Raw genomic sequence first — 27,606 nt, 5'->3', positions numbered from 1 at the left:
AGTCTTAAGGGTTTGGAACAACATGAGGGTGATTACTGATGACAGAATGTTCCATTTTGGGTGAACCAACTCTTTCAGCTTAAGGAAGTTGAGTAATAACAACCCATGCCTATTTTTGGAGTGTGAAGTGTCATCACATCCTTATCTGCGTTGAATGCTTGTGCATGCATGACAGTCGGCCTGCATCAAGGTATTTCTGTATAATTTTAAACAGTTTGGAGTATATTATATTGCTGTTTGAATTGTATTGCATTGAAAAATTTCAATAATTTAATTACAAATAAGAATTTTTTTGACATATATCAGCAAAAACCAGCAAAATTTTATTTTTTCAAACCCCTAGTACTCCTTGTGCTATTTTATGCTGGTGCTGGGCCATTTACAAAGTATGACGATTAAACTGTTAAAAAGAAGAAATGGAGGAAATATTCAGAATTTATAACTTAAATGTAGAGTATTAAATGTAGTAAATTGTCCTCAGAGATTCGTTTTCAACTAATCTTTGTTCAGTTTGGATGCCACATTCTCTTAAAGGACAAGTTCGGTATTTTACACTTAAAGCCCTGTTTTCAGATAGTTTCTGATGAAATAGAACGGTTAAGATTAAAATTTGGACACATGCTGCTGTCCCGAGAATTCAGAGAGGCGAAAGAAACCGAAAATTCTCGGGCCAGCAGCATGTGTCCACATTTTAATCTTAACTGTTATATTTCATCAGAAACTATCTGAAAACAGGGCTTTAAGTGTAAAATACCGAACTTGTCCTTTAAAGTTCACACTTTTTACTCTCACCTCCTAAAAACAGTATTCTCTTTCTAATTTTTTTCTAATGTCAAAATACATTCTTTCTAAACCAAAGATATGAATTCTGCTGGGAAACCAAAGATGGCTACACAAGATCGCGATGAGATGACCATGGTTACATTTGTTTGTACGAATACTATAGAACTACCCCATGAGTTAGATTACTTCAACCATCGGAGAAAACAGATAAGTATGATTATGTTCTTCAATGCACATCCTCTTACCTTTCTCATATACTTACAATATCTCTGTCCTGTGGTAAATGGAAGAAGCTGGGCTGAGATAATGGCTGTGTTCAAAATGGCACACTAACTTCCTAATAGTGCACAGTGCATGCTGCCTAATATTTTTTTAAAGAATAGTTTGGGAAATAGTTTACTATATGAAACAAATAGTATTATATTCTATATTAGCAAGATGATATGGTCTGATTGAATGCTTAAGGCCTATCATTGAAAAGAGACTGAAAATTGACAGCAACACAGAATCCCGCTCGATCTCCTTCCACTCCCGCCGTCTGACTGATTTCTGAAGCCAGGACAGTACAATGGTCACTGTACTTCTGACTCCAGAAGGTAAATGGGCTGGGGTGGATGTTTTACCATGTACTGTCCTGTAGTAAGTGTTTTTTTTTGTTTGTTTTTTGGCAGAACGACTAAATTAAAGACAAAATATGAGAAATGTGCTAGTTGGGTTAGATATTACCCAGCAAACACATTTCCGTTGTGGCAACGTCTGTGGCACGTTGCATTTCTGCTATGGCAACGTCAGTAGTTTCCATCCTCTAGTCAATCTAATTATCTGAAGTTCAGTAAAAAAAACTCATGCGAATAAAGCTGGTGAAAGTATGTTTCCATCCAACGGCTTTAAAGCGAATAAAAACCAGTGCGTAATGACGTCACATGCTGTTTTGCGATCAAATTGGTATATCGAATTGATTTGAGACATTTTAAGGTGTTTCCATTCATTTTCGCACTGAATCGCACAACATTCAAGCCAACATTTGCAAACAAAGTTTTGCTAGACAAAATGCAATTCATTATTTATTCGGCAAATAACGTTTCCTTCAGCATTTATCGCATAAGCCGTATATCGATCAAGATTAAATCCGATGAGACGAAACATATTTCATTTGAGTCGATATTCATGAAATTCAATCGAATTTTACTGTTTCAATAAGGCATTTTTCATTCAATATAATTTAATTTGGATAAAAACGTGTGGATGGAAACTTAGCTACTGTCTACGTGCTCACAACTTTGTAACACCGCAGAATTGTAAGACGCGACAGGGCTGTAGCAACGTTGTTGCGCGACATTCAGCAACTGAGAGACGACGTTCTGACAATTGATTTATTTTATGCTAGATAGGCCTATAGATATCCCCCATTTAGCATGTTATGAGGTTAATTTTTAATTAGTCAAATGTTAGATAATTATATAGGCTACTTTTTAAATATTGTTTATCCTTATTATTATTTAATGGGCCTATCAGTAAATTAGCCTAATTATAATCAACATCTGCAAGTGTACACTTTTAAGAGTAAAAATTACTGAAGGTTACTTTAATTTAACTTTATTAAAACTGCAATCAAATGAACTGGTAATCAAATTGCACTTCATACATTAGTGAAAAGTAAATACATAAATATACACATTTCTTTTAAGTAGCTATAATAAATAAAACATAAAAAGCAAAGGCAGATCAGAACATTTAATGAACAAATCCAGGTTCTGTACATGGCAGACGGGGAAGCGTGTTCGAAAGGTCGGTAACTGGAATCAGTCCAGGAATGACACTAAATCATAAGGGAAAACTAAACAGGTGTGTGAGCGGTTAGGCTACAACATTAGTCACATTAGAAAATGAAGTTGTAGATTGTGTTTGAATAATTACATATCTTATTTAGCTGAGAAAAATTAAACGCAATACTCACGTATCCTTGCTCGATGAAGAATGAGACAAAAGACGGCCCAACGGTAGGGCGGTTGAAATTTTAAGGCTGATTTTCCCACTTCAGGGCAGTGACGAGTACATATGTAGTCCAGTGGTTGTCCAGATACCCTATGCACAACCTTAAGCGATGGCCCTGAACGTGGTTTAATGTCAACATTGTGTCAACGCTGTAACAACCTTCACCACACAACGTAGTTATAGCGAGAGAGAGAGAGAGAGAGAGAGAGAGAGAGAGAGAGAGAGAGAGAGAGAGATTGTAAAATGAAAATTGACATGCTAGGTTTAAACTTTTTGTTCTTGCTTGTTTTTTTTATGTCAGAAAGCATTTTGTATTATCCATCCATGTTTTAAAAATGCGTTTAATGTCGGAGGCGTAAAATCTGGCTCAGACGCTTGGGCACAATCCAGTGATACGTTGGATGTGTTTAACTTATACTTGATATTCTTTTAAGAATGACTAAATCGTTTTGCTCTTATTGGTCCTGTCTATTCAATGTCAAACTGTTACCTATAAATATATTGGCTAATGTTTATTCAGATAACGCTTGTCCTGTGTATAATGTGCAATGGTCAAATGCAAAGACAGCACGTCACAAATAGAAACCCTTTTTTCCCTGAGGGATTTAGTATCATATTTGGATATTGGAATAATAAATTAAGTATTTAAAATGAATCGAACATACACACAATGTTCTTCCTTTTTTTTACTGATTTCTATGGATTTCTTAATTTTTCTTAATTTTATACTAGTTGACAAGTCATTACTAAACCTCCGTTTTAACGACTGTCAAAATAGTCGTATCGCACATCCCTAATGTACACTTAAAAATGTAAACAAAACAATATGTCAATTTATATTAAATAATTTAATGTGATTCACTTGCCTCGGCTACCAGTTTTCTGAACCTCAAGTTTTCCATCCACTATCTTGAAATCACTGAATCTCTGAGATAACAGTTCACTGAGTGTCCGGTGATTTTTATTGGGGACAGGGCATTTAATCTCTAGGAGCTCACAGGAGTTGATGATTTCATCCGGACTTGTTGATAACCACGGCTCTGCACCACATACAACTGTGCCCGTGTGTGTTATGTTTATTCCCTGTTCTTTCAATTGGTTGCAAGCTGTTTCTTCCTTTTCTTTCCACAAATTAGTAGCATAGTTACTACAAATGCTGGGGTAAAAGTGCTCGCACAAAAACTTTTCACTATTTGTGCCTGCACGTACAGGCACCTTCTTTGTTGAACTGTCTGTAATTCCAAGTTTCCTAGAACTGTGCCAGAGATCAGATGCACTCTGGTCTCAAGTTCCATGTATCAGCTTGTTTGCCTTCCAGAAGCCTGATAGAATTTCTGGCATTTCACACAACTCAGATCACTGTCATGATTTTGATGTGACAGAAATGTTAAATCATTGATGGTTCCCTGTTCTTTTGAACTGCCCTGTTGTTCTGGTGATGGAGCGGCATGTAACACTTTTCCAGTAGCGTGTTCTTGAGAAGGAATAGAGGTTTTGTTTGAGATGTGTCCACTCTCTCTCTCTAAAGTGCGCGTCAGTACATGCAAGCCCTGTCTTTCCACTAACCACTGCATTCTGGACCTGTCACGGAACACACACAGGAAAAGGTAGATCCAATAGCAGTAATTTATTAGGAATATCCGTACTCACATCAGTCCAGGCAAAGGTCAAAATCCAATAAGGCAATCCGAAGGTACAAAGCAACAAACAGGAAACCGACAAACAACAAGTGTGGTGACGTATAGCAAGGACTCCGTGACATGAACTGAGACAGACAGGGTACTTATACACAGACACTAACAAGGAACAGCTGGGAACAATGAAGACAGGGAACAGCTGTGTGAAATTAACATTGATGGGTAACAGACAAAGGATTATGGGAAATGTAGTATAATGTGGATGACACCGTGAGGAAGAGGACCTCTAGTGGACACCAGGAATACCCAAACCAGACACTGTGACAGGACCTGAATCAGCCATAATGATATATTGTATTTAATAATATACGGGTGGTCAATAAAATAAAATAAAAATATATATATATAAAAAAATATATATCCAAAAATTTGAGTATCGTGCAAAAGTTAATTTATTTCATTAACTCAACTTAAAAGGTGAATAATAATTTTATATATTATATAGACTCATTACATGCAAAGTGAGATATTTCAAGCCTTTATTTATTATAATTTTGATGATTATGAAATCAGCTTCTGAAAACCCCAAATTCAATATTAGAATATTGTGAAAAGGCTGTAAGCCATAATTCTTACTTCTTTCCATAATTCAATTGCCATCATCAAAATTATATCAAATAAAGGCTTGAAATCTCTCACTTTGGATGTAATGAGTCTATATAATATATTATATTATTCACCTTTTAAGTTGAATTACTGAAATAATTGCACGATATTAAAATTTTTGAGTTTCACCTGTACCTGTTTGTACTTTAACTGCATTGTACACTACAGTACTGTACTGCAGAAATTCAATATTATGGACACGGATGTAAGGACTGATATAAATCAGGTCTTCGTTACCATGACTACGATCAGATAAGTTTTATTGCTGTTATAAATGTGGTCAGGGCCCCTGCATTAAAACCTACAGACATTAAAACAGACTTTCCTGCATTCATTTATCGACAGAGGTGGAAAGTCCAGGTTCAGAAAGTAAAAGTCCTCCTCATTATTTTGTTCCAATCACCTGGATTTGCTAATTAGTACAGTTTTTCAGCCAGGAGATAGAACTGATTAGTGAAATCAGCTGACTGAGTTCATGGGTGGAATAAACATATGGCAGGACTTTTACTTTCTGACCCCTGGACTTTCCACCTCTGTTTATAGACAAACTGATTTGTGAATGATTTACTGTCTTGTGTAGTGTCTTTTAATACTATTTCTTTGTTGATGCTGTGTATTTTACAATAGAATCAATGGTCACCTATACCAGGTTTGGTCTCTATAAATTAGTATTTTGAAGATCGAAATGATCGTGTATATGATATGTGGATAGCTGCGCAACATATTAGTATTACAAGAATAGTTCTTAGTTTCTTCATCAGAAACCAATCCAGCTGCCCATGCAAATGAGCACGCTTAAGACAAAGGTTCATAAATCAACCACAGAGGAATTTTCCCGCTTGGAAATTCCACCGTTCTCATTGGTCAAGCAAACCAGGGTTCATGCTTAAAGAGTCTTTAAAAGTCTAAAATTCGGAACTTTAAATTGGAGGCCTTAAAACGTCTTAAAAACGGCCAGATTTTCATCCGAGGTCTTAAATTTCATTTAGTCAGCTCTAAAAAAGGTTTTACCCTCGTTCATTTCCAGAAACGCTGGCCGCAGAAAGTTATTACAAAGTAGCAAAAAAAGTATCGAGTCGTAGCCTACAAAGCGGAGCTCTACAGGAGTCTCCAACACGTCGCTCGCGAGCTACCAGCAGCTCGTGGCCTTTTTGGAGGGAGCTCGCCAAGGGGGCCGTTCACATATCGCATCTTTTTGCGCGCTCAAGTTCATTCAAATGTAGGTGCGCGGCAAGCACGCTCTTAATTGGAAGGATTGGAGGATCCTTCTTAATTAGAAGGATTGGCAGCTGAGATACAATCCTCAATAGCCCTCGATGCGTCGAACACGGCGGCCGCAGGGGCTGCTACTGCTAGCGTAGCAGCTAGGAGGCTACAAACAACTGCACTTGGCTTAAAGAATCATCCCCCGAAGCTGGTGTTGTTTTCCCTGACTACAATGTGTTTAGAAGGGACAGAGGTAAAGGAAGAGGTGGGGGTGTATTCCTGTATGTGAAAAATTATTAAGTGTGCCAAGTGAGGTCAAAATTGAAAATGTTTCAGTGAAAATGTCCCTCTCTGTGGAGATGACTTTTACTTTGGTTTGCCTTTACCGTCCTCCTTTAGCCAAAGTTGACTTTTATGAACAACTGCAGGTACTACAGATGGTACTCAACCAGAATGCCTATTACCGCCGCGCCAGGCACCGCGGCAAAAATAATCCAGTTGCATTTCAAAGTCATTCGCGAAATGACCGCCAGGTGGCGCAGAGGGACATTGTGCAAAACAGCAGCTATTAACGTATTTTGAAATGTAAGCGGGGTTAATGTCAATTAACAGATGAAATAGGCTACTATAGAACATTGTTTAGGACAGAAAAATAGAATCATAATTTAAAAATAGAGACGAGAACAATGTAGCCTTTATTTCATATTGTAGCCTACGCCTAGACGTCGGTGGGCGACATAAGCCTATTGCCCGTTGGGAGCAGCGTGATAGAATAATAATAATAATAACAAAAATAACAAACAAAAATAAATTGGATGCAATGAAGCTGATTATTTGTTTACTATTCTATTGAGGAATGAGACAAATGATGAGCCCTTCTCTGGAGAAACTGGGCATTTCTCAGTGAGTAAATTCATGGCCGAGTGGTAGAACTTACGTATCGGTCATTTGGATGACACGGGTTCAAATCCCTGACAAACATAGACTATTGTACATTTTATATTAGCCTATTAATGCATGTCATAGCCTATTATTAATGCAGACAATCAAACAAACAAAAACATTTTTTATACAGGATAGCCTTTTTTTTTTTTTTTTTTGTTCCTATAAAGAGTTTGTAAAAACATGTTTTTTAAAGATTTCCTTCTGGTCTAAACATCCCTGCTTCTGCTGAATTATTTGAATCCCCCCCCCCCTCCACAGTAATCAATGCTATAAATTACTTCACCAATAGAACATTTAAAATATATAAAATAAAGATATGCAACAGGCACGTTTAAACGACAAACAATAAAATCAGAACCAGTTTCAGTTACGTTCATGGTTCCAGTGCCTTAATGCATGCACAGCTTTCAAAATGTCACAAAGCGTTTTGAGATTATTTTGAATGAAATATTGAAGTTTATAATTAAGTATTTTGGCACATTGCTATCCATTGTTCTAAAGTCGGGTTTTATTCTGGCATGTTGAATTTGTTTTCGGCGACGCAGTGGCGCGTTCGTTTGGATTTATTTTTCTCATAACAGCTAAAATAACTTAGGCCCTAATAGGCTACTCCGTAGTCATATAGATCAGAGTAGAGTAGCCTACATCGTTCAAAACTGTAAACTTTTATTCATATTAGGCTAACGACAAAAGTTTATGTGCATGTCGTCTCTGTCTCCGTGAACTGCGCGTCACAAAAATGAACCGAAAGCCACTTGCCTCCGCTCAGTCAAATGTCTAAATATTTAATAAATGTTATCTGATTCCGTATGAAACCGAGAGGTGCAGAGGATCTACTCAAACTAGCTATTATGTGAGAGCTTCCCAATGATGAACGGACAAGGCTGAAAATCTCGCTATAATTAAATAGGCTAAATCGCCCTGAATTAAATTGTAAAAACAGATCAGATAATTTATTAGTCGAAATGTTGCGATATTGTTTCATTTAAGTTCATAATTATTCTATAAATGTTATTTAGTTTAGCAGCAGCAAGCACTGTGGTTCGAGATTTATATATAAAAAATAATAATAGCTAATTCACAAATCGCGCACCCTGGATGTAAGGATCCAAAGATCCCCGCGGAATTTAACATGGAGTTGAACATTGTATTCATGACAACAAATGAACATGCGTTTGAACAAATGAACATGAACAAATGAACATGCATTTGAACAAATGAACATGCGTTTGTATTTAGGTTTGCTTGGAAAAAGCTCGCCCAAACCGAGGTAGAGTTTTATTTCTTCAATTATTGAAATAATTAAATGTTTAGTAATAAACTTACATGACAGAAATATTAGCCTACTAGCCTACATGTAGCCTAAATAATTAAATTATTTCATTATCAACACTTTACATTACATTTACATTTATTCATTTACTCCTATTTAGCCTAATGCTAATGTCTATAGAATTAAGTGTGAATTGCGACTTCTCTTTGTTGTAAGTCGGTCTCAGACTCAGATAGCCTGTGGGGGTTGGGGGTTCAGGAGGTGTTAATGTTCTGTCTTTCATATGCAGAGTGAGCCTGATGACCAGGCAAAGGCAAAATACTTTTAAAGATAAATCTCTCGATGTGTCCAAATGTAGGCCCTTAAATGATCAATATTGTAGTTTTATGTATTGTATTTAAAGGGGTTTCACACACACTTTCAGTTGAAGTTCAATCCATTTGTTTCAACTAGTTTTGTAGAATTTTAACATGTTTGAGTAGTGTGTGTGTCAATAATCTGGCATTATCTAAACATGAACTATCGACGAAACGCGTTCTTGCCAACTAAACGAATGCGAGTGAGCAGCAGATACAGAGCTATTTTATTCTCGATCCACCTCGTTTTATTGTACGGTGAATTCAACCAGGCATTCTGTGTCTTTGAAGCAACAAAGGCTAAATCATTTGTTACAGTTTTTTTTCGTGATTTGTATGGATGACACCAGTGCTTAATTTGTAAAGTGGGAGGTCCCGGAGCGCAGAGGGGGGGGTGGATACGGTGACTCAAAACGGGGGTAACGGAACAAAAAAATAATAAAAAAAATGTATAATTACACTGCCTACGTAGCTTCTCTGCTGGGACAGCATGTGCTGAGTGGGTGCTGCTCATTGACGGGGAGCTGCGCAAAACTTGGTCACTAAATATTTAATATTCAGTTGTTAATGATCACAATTAAAGTTTTAATTTTATTAAATTGAACAAGCGCAACATTCAGCATTCAATCAAATAGATCTATTCTAAGAGATGTAGGCTATTATTATTAAAGGGCACCTATTATGACATTTAAAATGTTCCTAATGTTGTTTAGGGAGTCCCCAACAACAGTTTTACATGCATGCAATGTCAAAAAACACTTTTGTTTTCGTATAATATGCATTTATTTTTACCTGATTTGCTCACCGACTCCCAAATGATTCGTTCAACGACTCGTTTTTCCAAACCCCTCCTTTGCGCGGCGCTAATTTGCGTTGATTGGTCAGATGACCCAGCAGTGTTTACATAGATAATACTTATTGTTTAACACGGAGTACAATGATGCTTTTATCAATTAAATTGTGTTATAATAATGATTATAGTCCACTGCTTTATAGTTTGTAGTAAAAAACGAAAAATAAGATAAATAATTTAATTTTATGTTAGCGAGCATAGCCCAGAGTTCATATTGTAAAAGCACAATCAGTCTTTCTTTGCATTAGCCCGATGCATAAACATAACGTTTTTACACACAAAAAAAATGCAGTTACGTTACTACGAGGTATTACTCTATTCTTTAGACAACTCCGAAAACAACGACAAACACTTCACATATCTTAATTGCCATTGAAGACCTAGAAGCTAAACGGTGCTTACACAACAAACAAAATAATTATTAAGCATGCTATATAAAATATAAAAGCAAAAATTATTAATAACACTTACAGGTTGTGATACGGAGGAGGAAGCTGATGCAAATACAAGTTGGAACTGAACCTTCCTTCAATATCATGCGGCTCGCGAATCCAAGTTTGATTGCATTTAAGTTGGTAAAGCAATCGTCTTCAAAATGGCGCGAACAAAGCACAAGGACTATACTTCTGTGGTATAGTTATTTGAATTGTAGCCACTTAGTCTTCAAATGCTCCTCCATGGGCAGATGAAAAAAGTTGGCTTTTGAGTCGCACTTCAGAAGTTCAGAACACAGCGTCTCGTCGCCATGATATTTTCCAGTTTTCCCTGGCCTTGGAGCGCAATAAGTGGGCGTATCATATTCAAATAACTTGACAAGTTGACGTCATCTAGTCAGAGAAAAAGCTTCGGTCTTCTAACGATTCATAAAAATGACTCCGAGTCGACTCTTACTTTTGAAAGACAATAACTTTATATACGGTGCACTTTCATATTTCAAACTTTGCAGGATGTTTTTGTTCACTTAGATCTATGTTACACACTACATGAAAGGTACATTTCAAAATTCCATAATAGGTGCCCTATAAAGAAAGGCTTTCTATAACAACTTCAACGGTCAAAATCATGTCTGACCCGCTTCATGTCTCATATTGCGCATCCTATCTCGGTCGTGCTGTTCACTTTTCATAAATCAACATAAATGGAAAAAAAAAAACCATTATAATATTTTAACAAATATGAAACGCACTTTTTTTAATGGCTACAACAGTATAGTAGGCTTATAGCCTACTCTCTATTTGTACAAATTTCTGCACATTAATTTAATTCTGAATTTTGCACACACAAGTTGAAAGGCATTTGTTCAAAAAAAAAGTTCACGGATAATTGTGCGTGCATTTATTAGCCTAATCATTATGATACTAAAATCCTAACAAATGGGCTTTACAAAAAATCAGATGAGCGCATAATATGAACGGTTAAGCATTTTCCTCCCATAGAAAACCATTAGGCTATAAGAACGCTTAATGTGGCCCTTATTTATGTCGAAATAACAAGATATCGATACTACTGTGTCCACCGTGGTCTCCTTTTTGATCAGCGGAAACGATTTTTGATTGTTTGGGATCTGACTTTCCAGCGTATTTGAAAAAGTTAAGCAAACTTTCCTGTCTTTTTGACATTTTTCCCCTGAGTGAAACGATCGAGGCTAACAGCAATCTCAACTCGTACAACAAGCGCGCAAGTCATGTGTCACAAACATTGAACACTACACAAACAGTCATTTTTTTTCTTCATCTAGGCAAAACATTTTAGTGACACAGGAGGTGCCGGATCCAATAAAAAAGGTTCCGGATCCAATGTCGGAGGTGACAGAACATGTTCCGGCGTGTTCCGGCTCAAATTAAGCCCTGGATGACACACAGCGACATACAGTAGCTATTATCAGCTGTATGATGGGTTGAGAGAGACCCGGCGCGCGCAGTGCAGGGAGACTAAATAAACTAAAATAAAAGAGATCCAGCGCGAGAGAGAAGCAAATAAAAACGCATGATCTTAATTTATGTTGCTTTGAACTATTTTCGTTTTGTAGACTAGCCTACTATTTTAATTGTTTATTTAGCTGCAATTTCTTTGGCAATACAGATTTAAAATGTCGCAAGAATAAGATTCTGTTTCTTACAAAGAAAATAAACTCTAACTCGATGCAACCCTGTTTTAAATAAATAAACTGCCCCGACACTTTATTTAAACCTTGAAATGTCCAGGATCTGTTTTTAAAAATTTCTTCCTTTGCTATTTCGGGTATCAATGTCAGTCATCTCAATTTCGTGAATGATTCACAAAACAATAATTTAGCAGATTAAAGATAGCTTCGTCAATTTCATTTTCTGACGTGATCGGCTGACAATCTTCCTTCATCAGTTTTGTCGTCTGTGCAGCGGCTCTACTCAAATGTAGCAAATTTATGTTGTAATGTGCCATTGATAATTAAACAAAACGCTTGACTTCAATAAACAGTTACCTATCTAAGCATCAAGAATGGTAAAACATTTAACGCTGTCAGCCAAGGCTAGTGAGATTCGATCTCGGATCGCTTGAAGCTCCATGAAGTTCGTGCTGTTGCGTTGTCCACTGCGCTATCGTCGGTCCGCTGATAAGACGTTGCTCTTGCAAAGCCTCATTGATGTAGCCTAATATTTTTCTATTGCAATGTTTTGTGTTGAAATGTTTTCATTATTTATTAAATGTATTATGCCTACATTTAATTTCAGTCTTGTGATTATATGAATTAATTTAACTACATGTTTAACTTGAATTGATCTGTTACCACATTTCAATCCTTCTCAATGAGCCGCGGCGCGGCGGCAGATTAGGCAATAGAGAGAATAAACTGACACTTTTCAAAGTCTGCGATTGTAGCGCCTCTTAGCGGTCAAAGGCAGCAAATACACCCCCGCAATTTTACCGCCGCGGGACCGGCGGCGGTAAAAGTCCTATTCTGGTTGAGTACCAATCTGTACTTAAACATCACATAACACACAACAAGTCCAATGAAATTATTGTAATTGGAGACTTCAATGTGAACTGGGACTTTAAGAAAGATAAGAAAACATTAAAGCATACAATGGACAATTTAAACAATTTTCAACTTGTTCAGCAACCAACAAGAATTACGAAACACTCTAAAACTAAAGTAGATCTACTTTTCAGTAATAGACCTGAAAGGATAATTAGATCCTACAATTTCCTGACAGGTCTTTCAGACCATAATATTATACTTTTTTCTAAGTCGAGGGTTAATAATGATTTTTTTAATTCCACAAATAACAGATCTCCTTATGAGTTTATACCTAACAGCCAACAACAGAATGTGGCCACAGCCCTGTCATCACTGGACTGGGATACAATCCTGTCTGGTGACAATCCTGAATTTTTTGCAGCAGTAAATTGATTAAATCTCTGAAGGATGTTATTTCAACCCATTCAAGCAGAGGGAGATATAAACGTAAAAAAAGGTGCCACTTCCCTTGGGTGGATAAAGAATGTAAAAATCTGATGTCAGCTAGAGACCTGCTATTAAAACAATTTTTGAAATCAGGTCTAACAACAGACCATCAGAAGTTTACTCACATGCAAAACATGGTAACACAGAGTCTGTTTTTTTTTTTTGTTGCCATTTGCCATTTTTTTGCCATTTGTATGGCAAAACCTAAATAAACTGCTTGGCCCGACAATTAAACAAAAATAATAAGGAAATGAAGCTTCAAATGAATGACTCGATCGTTAAAGATCCTCTTTCTATAGCCACCAATCTTAACAACTTCTTTATAAATTCTGTGAAAGAGATTACGCAGCATTTTGCGTCATCTCTGTGTTCTGACAATGTTACTGATCCACATCAGTCTGTATTCAAAATCACTGAAATCTCAGACTATAAAGTAACAAAAATTGGCTTTAATACACATTTTTGAAAGAGTACAAGGACCCTCTTGTACGTCCAATCACCCATCTTCTTAATATGTCCTTTAACCATTCTATAGTCCCTGCAGATTGGAAAGTGGCTTTAGTTACACCAATATTCAAATCAGGTGCTACTACAGACATGTCCAACTATAGACCTATCAGCATACTTAGCGGAGAAGTGGGTAGTCAGACTGTTGACGGCCCATCTGGAAAATGTCCAACCTTCATTACATCCACTAAAATTCGGTTTTCGGACCCATCACTCCACCGATAGTGCCCTGTGTGTGTTAACAGAAAACATGAAAGGTCTGCTTGACAAGAGTCCTTGTGTCGGGGCTGTCTTCTTAGATTAGAAGAAAGCCTTTGACTCTGTAAACCATCAGATTTTAATATCCAGGTTGACTCAGTTTAACATCTCTGATCAAGCACTTTTATGGTTTATGCCTCATGTTGAACACCAGAAAAACTGTGTGCATGTACTTCTCAAAACGCCACGTCGAAGTAACCAGATCAAATGTCTTTCTGAATGGAGTGGAACTTGACCTGGTCTCAGAATTTAAATACCTTGGGGTAGTCCTTGGTCCACTATGCTTCAAAAGTCATGAAAAAAAAGTAGCACAGGTGGTCAAATTTAATATTCAAAATTTCCGGCATATTCGAAATAATTTAACCATGGGTGCTGCCAAAACATATTTTTATTCAATTATTTCTTATTTTGACTATTGTTTGACTACCTGGTCTCTTGCTTGCCCCACAACACTTGAAACCATAAAAAGTCTCTATAAAAAAACGCTATCCCACCACTACTGTCATGTTCTAAAAAAACATAGACTACTGGATTTTCAAAATATGATCAATTTGAAAATGGCCTGTCTAATAACACTGAGAGAATGCCTTACATATATAGCTCATTTAAAGTCCAGTTGAAAAAATGGTTATGGGCAAACCAAAGTTGCACACATTAGTGGGTATGTTGTAACTCGAGGAGAGGAAGGAAGAAAAAAGGGGAAGGGAAAGAAATTATTATAAAAAAAAAATGTATGTGTACAATGTACATGGATGAGTGTTCGTGAAGCTGAATTAATTTTTAAGTCTTATCTGAATAATGTATATAGGACTTTTGATCATTTATTGATAAACGATGTACTTACTGTAGATGTGAATGTTATTTTGCAATGTTTTGTGACCTGTGTGATCTTTGGCTACAATCCGGCATGTTTACATGTATGTATTCCATGTTTGTTCATTAACATGCACTGTCCCAATCAAAAAATTAATAATTTGAAGCTCGATCAAGCCCCGAAGTACCAGTGGAAAAGTAGGGGGTGCACCCAAATACTACAGGTGTTTTTCTCTTCACCGTAAATAAATCTTGTAGCAAAGCTACAGTAAGCGTTTATCACTGGTGGAAATCCATTATCTACTAAAATTTCTTTGTCGCGCAGTTCATGGTTGCATAGCAACGACAGGCGCCACGAGAAAATCGGACCAAATTTTACTATTAATAATAAACGAGAAGCTAATGTGCATATTAAATGTCAGTAATTTATCTTTTTTTACTCATTCTTTGAATAAAAAAAATATTTAAAGGCTGAAATATGTCAGGTTTATCTTATTATAAGCAGTTTTTGTCAACACTTTATTTGAACTTGTACATGTTAGTAGATAACTTGTTGCAAGACACTTAAAATCTGGCCATCATTTTTAATGTTATTATTTTAATGTTTATGTAAACAAAAAGTGCATATTGATGCTAATTTTATTTGTTATTTGCTGGTTTTAATAACAGATGCCACTACAGCAAAGTAAAAACCAATCGCCATAGATAGCGTGTTAATTCTGACCCTGCAGCAAGAGAGTACCTTTCTAGAAGAGAAAGGTATGTTAACTTAAAAAAAAAAAAAAACTAAATAAAGCAACATGGAGTTGCTCTTGTGTGTTTTTCAGTCTGGAGGAAATGCATTTTTTTTTTTTTTTTTTTTTCATGTTCATCTGCTGTGATCTATCATTGGTCCAAAGTAAAATATACTATAGGCTACACAAGTTCACAAGGCCACAAATGATTGTTTACTTAAAACTGTTAGTGATGAGACATGATAACATATGGTTCTGATCAAAACTAATTAAAATGTATATTAAATGAAATGGTGCACTTATTTTACGATGTGATTTTTATATATAAAAAAATGTGTTCATGAAAATTCTGTGAAATGTTAATAATCTGGTTTCAATCTTTTTTTTTTAAATGTATTGTTTATTGATCTCTTTAAATAGATTTTAACGATATAAGGTCTTCGTCTCATTTAGAGAGATCATGTGGTATGATCAATAATATCAATAACTGTATTAAATAAAAAATTAAATATCTAATTTCTGTGGCTGAAATATGACTCACTGATACAGTATGCTTAAATCAAACGCAGCATTGAGTGTAGCTTTTGAAAGGGAACAATTGATCGTACTATTAAACAACGAGGATTTATAGACGTATAATTGACTATATTTATAATAATAATCGAATAACTTTACAGTTATCGAATGGATTTGATTAAACACTGAACGGACTTCAGCTTATGTTCACGGTTCTTTTTTTTATAAATATTGGATTTGTATTAAATCTAAATTCATTGAGTCGAATCGAGAATCGATTTTAGAATAGAAATCGAATCGAGAATCGAAAATTAATTAAGAGCTTGTTAATCGAAATTGAATCGAATTGGAACATCTGAATCGGTCCCAGCCAATAGTGCATACATCTGGATTGGTATTATCTGTATTAATTATCCATGCTATTTATTTTGTCAACTTTGTCTTTAAAAATAGGCACTAATATCACAGATAAAATAGACTTTGATTTTAGATGTTCAGCAAATATCTTATCCATACCACATGCCTTAGTATATTTTAACATCATAACTGCATCATAGACTTCTTGTGGGGAAACAGTCGCATCTTCATTATTAACAATGTTACCTACTGCGAACGAATTGCTTTTAACACAGTTGAACAGCCCATAATAATGTTTCTGCCATAATTGAGTAATTTCCTCCTGACCGCTTATACCATCAATATTCGTTGGCAAAGATGTTTTACAATTATTTATTCTTTTGATTTCTTTCCAGAAATCATTTGGATAATTTTTTTGCAGTGTCCTTGCAAGTGAGTCCAACCTCATTGTGTTTTTATTCCTCTTTATAAATTGTAGGGCATATTTAAAATGTGCATTTGCCTGTTTCTTATATTCAATGAATCAATATTAAATCTAAATTTCGAATCGAATCGAAAGCGAATTAAGAGCTTGTGAATCGAATTGGAACATCTGAATCGGTCCCAGCCCTAGTGCATACTAGGCACAGTACACATGCAGAAATAGAGTAGTATAATAATATGCCATTTTTAACACATCCAATGTCATTACATTTTTAGGAAGTGATTCTGAGAAGAAAGGAAGTCACAATACCACCATGATGTGTTTGGGGCTGTTGTGTGTTCTTCTGCTGGTGGCCGTCACAGTGCTGTGCATAAAGCTCACTAAAGAAAACCGCCTGTTCCAATCCGAGAAAGAGGAAAACTACTGGCTAAGTCTGAGTAAAAACTTGACAGAAGAGAGAGAGAAGTTAAGCAAGGACTTGGCAAAACTCCAGGCCAAGCTTCACGAACATGGTAATCATTTTGGATTCATTACACAAGCTTGAAATGTGCACACAGTCTTTTTTTTCCTAAAAATGTAATGCTACCTATCAGGAAGTGTTTGCACCTGAAGGTTCTTCAGAAACTGATATTTGACAGACTTCTGAGACAGCGTAACGATTGAATGATCTACAACAAAATAGAGCGAACTTGGGTAATAACTAATTGAATATATAAGTAGTACAATAGTAATTTATCGCTAGAAATGACATCAAAAGTAGGGATGGGCGATACCAATTATTTTCCTTTAGATCCAATACCAAGTTAGCCTGGATGCCAGCCCCGTCCCCACACCATTTGAGGTCGGAAAGTTCGATCTGGACTTGATCCATTGTGGAGCAACTATGCTCGAACTAGAGCTGTTCGGACCAATCAAATTGACCTATGGCTAAGCCACGCCCCCTCCACTCACTCGGACAAACAGTCAACATTCGGTGACAGGCGCTATGGCAGCTGTCACAGTAGGAGACATTTCACAGGAGGCAATTGATGATTTTTGGAGACAGAAAGATTATATATCATCTCGAAGTTGACAAAAGGGCCTTAACTATGCATTGGAGGGTTATATTAATAACTTCATTGTTGAGAAGGTCGATAAAAAGCTTCAGCTCCAGGCAAAAAAGTACAGTTCAAAGTGTAAACGTGATAAACCGCAAAAAAAAAAAAAGTTCCCTAGTATTCCCTAGTTCCACAGTTGCATGTGCCCCATGTACATTGGTTCACCATTTTAAACTTAAAATGAAAAAAAAAAAACGTATGAAAACGAATGAAAACTGACTAACTGCAATGCATTTCAATGGACGTGGAAGCAGAGAAAGTCCGAGTGTATTGGGTTAGCTATGCGCACTGTGATTGGCTCATCGCGTTTGGGGGCGTGGCTTAGCCATAGGTCAATTTTCAGGGCAGACTTTATAAGATGATGGACAGATGATCAACAGTAACGTAATCATCCACGTCACCAAAGAGCGCATGGGTTTGATTTGTTTACAATTTGTTGAATTCGCTCTGATTGGTTGTAGGTCTATCCAATTGAGTGCAGAGGCATTTTCTTTCCTGGTTTGGTTGAAAACACACCCCATAATCACAGCCCAGTGGAGCAGTATCAGACTCACATTCTAACTAGAATCTGAGTATGACGATGTCAGGCTAATACCAAGTACTTTCAAGACCAGTGTCGCAGTGTCGATATCAATACCGATACTTCTGTGAAATATTTCTATTTGAGTGATTGTAGTGTATTGCGCTATAAAGGCTTTTGTGAATGATGACATTATTTCCCATAAAACTGGTTTCTTCTTTAACTGATCAACTCTTTTATTTTTGAAAGAAAATTTTTCATTTAAATGTCAAATAAGCTGAACTTAAGGCGAGACACTACAGGTGAATAGGGTAAAATTTTAACTTACAGATATCACCATGAAACTTTACCAGTTGATTACTCGCATGAATAGGAGAAAAAAAATGTATTGCAAGTTTTCTGTAATTTTATGTTTAAATATGCTAATCAGGCTGTATCTAATTAAATATTAGTTCATTTGCATATATTTTGAAGTGACGAATCTGACCATTGAAAAAAAACAAGGTTCAAAATAATTTTTGCATCAGGGTTCCCGCGGGGTTTTAAATAGTCTAAAATTCTGAACTTTAAATTTAAGGCCTTAAAACGTTTTAAAAACAGCCATATTTTCATCCGAGGTCTTAAATTTGATTTAGTCAGGTCTAAAAAAGGTTTTACCCTCATTCATTTCCAGAAACGCTGGCCGCAAAAAGTTATTACAAAGTAGTAAAAAAGTATCTAGCCGTAGCCTCTTCAGGGGTCTCCAACACGTTGCTCGCGAGCTACTAATTGGAGGGAGCTCGCCAAGGAGCCATTCACATATCGCATCTTTTGTGCGCTCAAGTTCGTTCAAATGTAGGGGTGCGGCAAGCGGGCTCTTAATTGAAGCTCGATCAAGCCCCGAAGTAACAGTGGAAACGTGATTGGCCCTGGCACGCACTAGCAGCACGCCCGCTTTTGGCCCGACAGTGGAAACGAGGCTATTGAAAGCTCAGTCCACATGAAGGATGGGGGTGCACCCAAACATTAAGGGTGTTTTTCTCTTCTCCGTAAATAAATCTTGTAGCGGAGCTACAGCAAGCGTTTATCGGTGGTGGAAATCCATTATCTACTAAAACTTCTTTGTCGTTGTGGAGAGCGCAGTGCATGGTTGCATAGCAACGACAGACGCCACGGGAAAATCGGACCAAAATTTACTAATAATCGAGAAGCTAATGTGCATTGTAAATGTCAGTAATTTATCTTTTTTGATTCTTTATTTATAAAAAATGATTTAAAGGCTGAAATATGTGAGGTTTATCTTTTTGTAAAACCGTTTTTGGCAAAACTTTATTTGAACTTGTACTTGTTAGTAGATAACATGTTGCAAGACTCTCTTTTAAAATCTGGCCATCATTTTTAATGTTATTATTTAATGTTAATGTAAACAACAAGTGCATATTGATGCAAATTTTATTTGTTATTTGCTGGTTTTCGACATAAAACTTGGTGAATTGATTTCATTGTGTAGTATTTCGCTGTGGATACTGTAATGTTACTGTCATCAGCAATGTCAGAGTATACTTTTTGAAAGTGTCAACATTAGAATTTTCATCGGAAAATGTCATCTGAACAAGTAAGTAACATTCACTTTTGTTCTGACCAAATTCGGGGGGTGGGGGGAAGCATTGCAGTAGCTATATCATGCTGATTAAATCTAACGATTGCTTATATCACGTCAAAACGTGAAAAAGATATTTTTTCTGTAGCCAATCTGAAGTCCGAAGTCTTTTGGGTTTTACAACTGGTGAATCTCCAGTTGTCACTGGTGATTGTCGCTTTAAACTTTCGGGATCCGCCATACCAAGTGCTAAGCTAAACCTCCACCTCCATCATCCACACACGCTAGCCGGGACTCCTTCTCTATGTGTACAGAAGTGACGTAATGACGCAAAGACATGCAATTCCCGCGGAAATCCACCAGTACCACTGGAATTAAAATCATTATTACAAGCTTACCGTTTTGAATCGAGGTAAGGCAAGCAGATCGTTTTGAACACTGGCTGGTTACGTTTTTTTTTTCAAAAATGTCTTTTTTGATATTTTTAAACCCAAAAAAGTGCCGGACTGCAGCTTTAAACACATAATAAATAAAGTAATTTGTAAATAACGTAGTTAAATAATAATATTAATCATCTTGGATAAGTTTCATTTAAGTTTAGCAACTAAATTGTCCAATACAGGAACTACAGGATGTTCAAACGTGGATGTTTTACATATCTTAAAGATAGTTAATAAAGTAGTCTTCATCAACTTTTTACAGAAACCAGGATGCAGCTCATAAAAAACTTACAATATAACCTTCATTCACAATAGTACAATTAATTTTCATGTTTGGCTTAATTGTTTAATAGCCTATAACTTTCTATGCATAGCCTACCCCAGTTTGTTTTATTTGTTATTAAATAAACTTATGTCACGGAGTGACGAAAAGGCAGGGCTCCGCTGTGAAGTCCCTCACCTGAGTGCTGTCCACCGTCCTTCCTGTGGACTCGCTGTGAAGTTTCTTACCTGGGTGCTGTTCACTGTCTGTCCTGAGGATTTGGTGTGGAGTTCCAGAGAGCCTCCTACTTCTCAGCCATCTCAACCTGTCTTGAAGGTCTGCTGAGAAATTCCTCACCCGAGTGCTGCTCACTGTCCGTTCTGTGGACTCGCTCTGACGTTTCTTATCCGAGTGCTGGTCACTGTCTGTCCTGAGGATTTGATTTGGAGTTCCTTACCACTGTCCATGTCAAAGAGAGCCCCCCCCCCCCCCCCCCCCACACACACTTCTCAGCCATCTCGATCTGTCTTGAAGATCCGCTGTGAAGTTCCTCACCTGAGTGCTGCTCACCGTCCGTCCCGTAGACCCGGTGTGAAGTTCCTCACCTGAGTGCTCTTCACAACCTGCCCTGAGGATTCGTTGCGGGGTACATTACCATTGTCTACGCCAGTGAGGGCCCTTCTTTCCGCAGCCGTTATATCATTTGGACCTTGGAAGACGAAGAAGAGATCGATGAATTGATGCCCTGTTCTGAGAAACTATTTTAATCTAATAAAGCAACACAACTTTATAACGTTGTCCTGTCTGTGGTGTTCTCTGGTCAGGCTATAATAGCAAACTATTATCTCTTGGTTAGGCTTTTTATTCTACTAAAGGCTCTCCCCTGTTGTCAAGAAAGACTGGGTGTTACCTCAAGTCAAAGGGCATGAACTACCCCTTCCCCCACAGCTGCTGTATCCTGTTACAGAACTTAGGGTACCCTAAGCCCCACCTCTTTTTGCACCTCTCACTCCAAAGTTCACTAACAACAAGGCAGAGACGGGTAGAAAAAGAAGCCATTTTTGAAGATGACCTCCAGAAAGAGGAGCAACATTTGGCTTCACTTTGATGAGGCTAGGACCCCAGAAAGCAAAGTGCAAGCTTTGCAACAATATTTTGTCAGGCCAAGGAGGAACAACTTCACATTTCAGAAGACATCTTCAGAGAAAACATCCAGCTGCATTGCTTGTGCAAGTAAGGCAGTAATCTACAGAATCTGCATCAGAATCAGGTAGTTGTGCCGCTACTGCATCCTCATCTGGCACCAGTGTCCAAAGGACAAGACAAAGTCAGATGACAAGCTTTGTGAGAACACCAATTGGCCCTGTCAAACAAAGCAAAGTGGATGAGGAGTTAGTTAAAATTATTGCTTTTCATTCACTGACCGACATACTGCTGACAATCTGGCAGCCAAACTTAAAAAGATATGTGAAGAGTGGGGAATCTCAATCAAAGTGGTTGCTTGTGTTACTGACAATGCCAGCAACATGAAAGCAGCTATCCGGAAAGCTGAATGGAAGCACTTGCCATGCTTTGCCCACACATTGAATCTGATTGTGAGGGAAAGCTTAAAACACATTCAAGGGACAGTGACAAAAATCAAGAGTGTTGTTGAGTATGACAACAGAAGCACTGTTGCAACAGAAAGACTAAAGGCAACACAAAAACTAATGGGCCTTGAAGAGCTGAGCCTCAAGCAGGATGTAATTACAAGATGGAACTTCACGTATTACATGCTGAAAAGATTTTGGCTGCAGAAGGAAGCAATTATTGCTACAATTGCACTGGTAAACCCCAGCCTTCCAACCCTGACACTTGACGAATGGGACATGATTAAGGATGTTTGTGAGATTTTGAAGCCCTTTGAAGAAGTCACTGTTGAAATTAGTGGGTAAAGGTATCTATAATTTAATCTAACATAGAACTGCTTCCACTAGTGAAATATTTGAAATAAGTGAATGATTTTGTCATATTTCAATCCTCCCCCCCCCCCCCCCCCCTTCTCATGTACAATGATAACTTATTAGATCTGACTTAGTTCTTTTGTGTTTTTATTGAAACAGATTTGTGACTGCATCCAAGGTAAATTTGATTGCAAAAAGTTGTCCAGTGATTGCGGGGTGCTGTGTCTAACCATGCCCCAGTTATTTTAATGATGGATTCACTGGCTGAGGACATGCAAAATCGTTTCCACAACATAGAGCATTTTTGTCTGCTTTCTGAGGCTACCCTGCTTGACCCCAGATTTAAGCAAAGGGCCTTTCGTGATGCAGCAGCTGCAGATGAAGCTGCCAAAAGTATAACTGCAGATGCTGCAAGGGTTTGGTCCAGTAAAGAAGAGCAAACTCAAGCTGAGCGCACAACCCTCCCAGCTCCTCCATCTGAACAGCCATCTTCAATCTGGGAGGATTTTGATGAGAGAGTGGCTGATGCAGTCAACATCAGCAACCCAACATCCGGCGCAGTGGCATCAATGAGAGGGTATCTTGCAGAGACCTTGATTCCAAGAAATGAAAACCCATTTTTTTGATAATGCAAGATAATAACAGGCATTGCCTGAGTTAAATACAGTGTAGTGTGCAAGTGCACTAGGTTTCAACAATTCTTCTTTGTTAAATTTTAATGGTGTATTGTTTGAAACACTTTGACAGTTTTATTAAAACAGTTTATTTAATACAGACTAAATTTGTGAATGTGTCATTAACTATAATTACAGTACAGGAATTTCATAAATCACCCTTGCTTCCTGTTAAAACAGCCTACTGTAACTTAGTTATTTTTGTCCAAAATCCCTTATTGAGACCCTAAAACACCCTTCATTTAGCCTTCAACAGCATCTTCAACTAAAACAATGCACAGTCATTTAAGACAAGATTTTTTTTTTTTTTAAATAAACAATTTAATACTTTGGCTTCACCAGTTGTTTCAAAAACTCATACAGTGATAATACAGTAATTAAGTCATAAACATTTCCAATGTTTTATTTTGTAACCCTTTTTGGTTTGCAACAAAATAATAAAGTAGCATGTATTTCGTCCGGGGAAAATATTTACAAGCATGCTCAGTATCTCCAGCTCATCGGTTCTCATTATGTCGTACGCGTCCGAAAGAAACAGTTTTCGGTTCAGTTACACGTAGTGAGTGTAGTGGTGATTCGATTTCGAAAAATGTGCTGCAGCCTGCATTGTAATTGTAACTAAGAGGCGGCGCCGGCGCTATGCAGACCGACCGAGCGCTCTATGACATCAAAATACTGCGAGAGCAATTAGAAAGCGTATGGAGCTGTAACGTAAATGACTCGGACTCTGGGTCCATATGAATTAGCTCAAATGATCTATAGGGAATTTTAATAACTAATCATGAATATGATTAATATATTGCATATTACAGTTACATTAAACTATCGAAATTGAAAATAGATTATATGAATATATGAATAATCAATCACAACGAATTATAATTCCTCATTCATATATCAATAATCTTATTTCAGATCGATTATGAGATAATCCTTAAGGGAAATTAATGTGATTATCAAATAGGTGTTTGTCCAGCAACGACCATATAAGATTAACCTATCAATTTCTCACTAAAGTTATCCCTTCTTATAAACGCCAAGAAATATTAACTTTCCGGCCGTGAACATTAATTTTCCTGTGTTTATAAAATTAAACTACTCAATGTAGTAAATAATAAGAGCCTGGTAGCTCTTGGATCTGATGTCATTGACTTGTAATTATTATGAACTTTCACACAGAAACATATAATGGTTTTAATAAATGCAAAACTACCGAATATACGGACTACACATTATACACTGATTATGTCTATGTACATAACTTACAGTTAAACAATACAAGACAAACGGATAACAGATGAGAGAGGGAGAGTTGGAGAGAGAGTGATTTAGGATGACTCGTAGGAGAGACGAGCGCCGTAGATTTGAGTGCGAGAGAGAGAGGAACAGATCACGAATGATCATAGAATAGCAAAATCACCTATTCTATCATAGGTGAATAATAATCATCTGAATAATTTGCTTGGTTGGGTCCTTACCATAGACTGTAAAAAAAATTTGTCCTTACATGCGCTTCGTGAGGCACACACGCACACACGCACACTAGCACACACACGCAAGGTCTCTCGCTCCCTTTCTCTGCTGTGCGCGCGCTACACATGCGCGCTTTTGCTTTCTCAATCTAGATTCCGTGAGATTTTTTAACTAATTTGCGGGCAATTTTGAAATTATCGTACATTATGGGATTTTTTTCATTATTGATCGTACATCGTACAGAGGTCAAAATTATCGTACAAATACGATAATTATCGTACGTCTGGCAACACTGGGTGAAAGCGAACAAAGGAGAATTTGAAAATGAAAGCAAATACTAAGATAAAGAAAATAAAACGGTGGAGCGGAAGAGGGCCTGGAGATTGAGGCTGGACAGACGGCCAGAGCGGAGCAGGCTGTGCAGGCGACCAGGGCGGAGCAGGCTGTGCAGGCGACCAGGGCGGAGCAGGTTGTGCAGGCGGCCGGGGCGGAGACGACCCTTCGGGCGGCCGGGGCGGAGACGACCCTTCGGTTCGGGCGGCCGGGGCGGAGACGACCCTTCGGTTCGGGCGGCCGGGGCGGAGACGACCCTTCGGGCGGCCGGGGCGGAGACGACCCTTCGGGCGGCCGGGGCGGAGACGACCCTTCGGGCGGCCGGGGCGGAGACGACCCTTCGGGAGACCACGGAAAAGGAACCGGCTCAGGAACAGACACCGGCTCAGGTACAGACACCGGCTCAGGTACAGACACAGGCTCAGGTACAGACACAGGCTCAGGTACAGACACCGGCTCAGGAACGGGCTCCGGGGATGCGGTGACCATCTTGTCCGAAGACACAGGCGTGGAGTCGGCCATCTTGTCCGAAGACACAGGCGGGGAGTCGGCCATCTTGTCCGAAGACACAGGCGTGGAGTCGCCCATCTTGTCCGAAGACACAGGCGTGGAGTCGGCCATCTTGTCCGAAGACAAAGGCTCAGAAAGAGGAACAGATTCAGGTTCAGGCTCAAGCACAGATTCAGTCTCGGTGGGACGAGACTCTGGATCGGCTGACGTGACGTGAAGCTCAGTCTCTGGAACAGGCACAGTCTCAGGAAAAGGAAACGTGGTGACGACCCTTGGGTCCGAGGGCTCAGGCAACGTGGCGGCGGCCATCTTGTCCGGAGACAAAGACGTAAGGGCAGTCTTGGTGGGACGAGACTCTTGAACGGCCTCTGGCTCAGCAGGATTGACGTGAAGCTCTGGCTCGGCAGGACTGACGTGAAGCTCTGGCTCTGGCTCGGCAGGACTGACCTGAAGCTCTGGCTCGGCAGGACTGACGTGAAGCTCTGGCTCGGCAGGACTGACCTGAAGCTCTGGCTCGGCAGGACTGACGTGAAGCTCTGGCTCTGGCTCGGCAGGACTGACGTGATGCGTAGGCTCGGCAGGACGAAACCCTAGAACAATAGCCCTCTTGTCTGGCTCGGCAGGACTGACGTGAAGCTCTGGCTCTGGCTCAGCAGGACTGACGTGATGCGTAGGCTCGGCAGGACGAAACCCTAGAACAATAGCCCTCTTGGCAGCGCGTGCAGACATAAGCGGGGGATCGGCCACGCTGGAAACCGGTCCTGTACGTCCATAGACCGATCCAGTGGCTGGCTTGATGGTTGGAAAGACGTGACGATTCCCAGGCCAGGCGGGCGAGACGTGAACTGACTCTGGCTGGGCAGACTGGACGTGGAGCTGTGAAGACCCTGGACTGGCCAGCGGTGAGGGCTCTGGGGGTACTGTGGGGGTGCAGGGTGGTTCATCAGCCAAGCCCACAATAAATGCCGTACCGCTCAAGGAGAGGGCCAGGTCGACATACCCTTTGAGGGTCCAGCCTGTATAGTCCTCCGGCATAAATTGAGCAACGTCATCATCTAGCCCGCTCAAAAACAGGTCCATGAGCTGGGTGTCATCCAACGTTCCCAGATGACAGCAAGACAAAAAGTCCCTCACATACCTCTCAATAGGCTGGCCATCTTGGAACACAGAAGAAAGGAACTTCCTCAGGGCCTGGTTGCTAACAACTGCTGGATTCATTTTGCGGCGAAGTCTTCTGTCATGAACTGCTCTGAGACACGAAGGTGGAGAATCCAAACGCAGCTTTATTAAGGGGTAATCCAAAAACAGGCAGGGTCAAACACAGGAAGGCAGTCCGTACAAACAAACAAACAAACAAAACAGGCAGGGACCAGAGGCAAGAGAGTAATCCAGGGACCAGAGGCAAGAGAGTAATCCAGGGACCAGAGGCAAGAGAGTAAACCAGGGAACAGGGCAAGATATCCAAAAACCAAAAGACAAGAAAACTGGGAGAATGCTCAGAAATGCAGTGTGACACTAAAACAAGACTTCGCGGTGAGTGATTGAATGAACAAGGTATAAATAGACAGACTAACAGGATGAGACACAGGTGAAATGCAATCAGTGAATGAGGTACAGGTGAATGTGATCAGTGACAAGTGATGATGAGTCCGGGCAGAGAATGATGGGAGATGTAGTCTGTGAGTGAATGATAATAGTCTTGATGTGGAGTGCCCTCAGGTGGCTCTCAAGGGCACTCCAGCTGGTGACCGTTACAGTCATATTGTTGCGCACAATTTTTTTTTAAATGTCTGCTCTTTATTTAATTAAATAGAAAAGGCAGGAAATTAAAGAAATTACGGTAGTTGATTTTTCAGGTTTAAAGAGCTAAATTTCCAACATCAACAGGTCAGTGCTTTGACAATCCTAAATGGATAACAAACAACTTCAGTTCCTACTAAATTTCCTCTGAGTGGAAAAACTGGACTGATAGCAGACAGGACTGCTTGCAGAGAGGAGCGCATCTGA

The 27,606-nt window shown here is 38.7% G+C and overlaps 1 long non-coding RNA gene across 1 annotated transcript; it reads left to right on the top strand.

The window, feature by feature from the left end:
* The first annotated feature begins 156 nt into the window (after nt 1–156).
* Nucleotides 157–27,606, top strand: LOC307004285. Its single transcript, XR_013798972.1, has 4 exons — nt 157–190; nt 860–994; nt 17,044–17,280; nt 27,487–27,606. It is a non-coding gene; the product is annotated as an uncharacterized lncRNA (long non-coding RNA).

The sequence above is a fragment of the Phoxinus phoxinus genome (assembly GCF_949152265.1).
Source record: "Phoxinus phoxinus genome assembly, chromosome: 9".
Taxonomy (NCBI): domain Eukaryota; kingdom Metazoa; phylum Chordata; class Actinopteri; order Cypriniformes; family Leuciscidae; genus Phoxinus; species Phoxinus phoxinus.
Note: the sequence above shows the minus strand (reverse complement) of the source record. Positions and strands in the feature narration are given on the sequence as shown.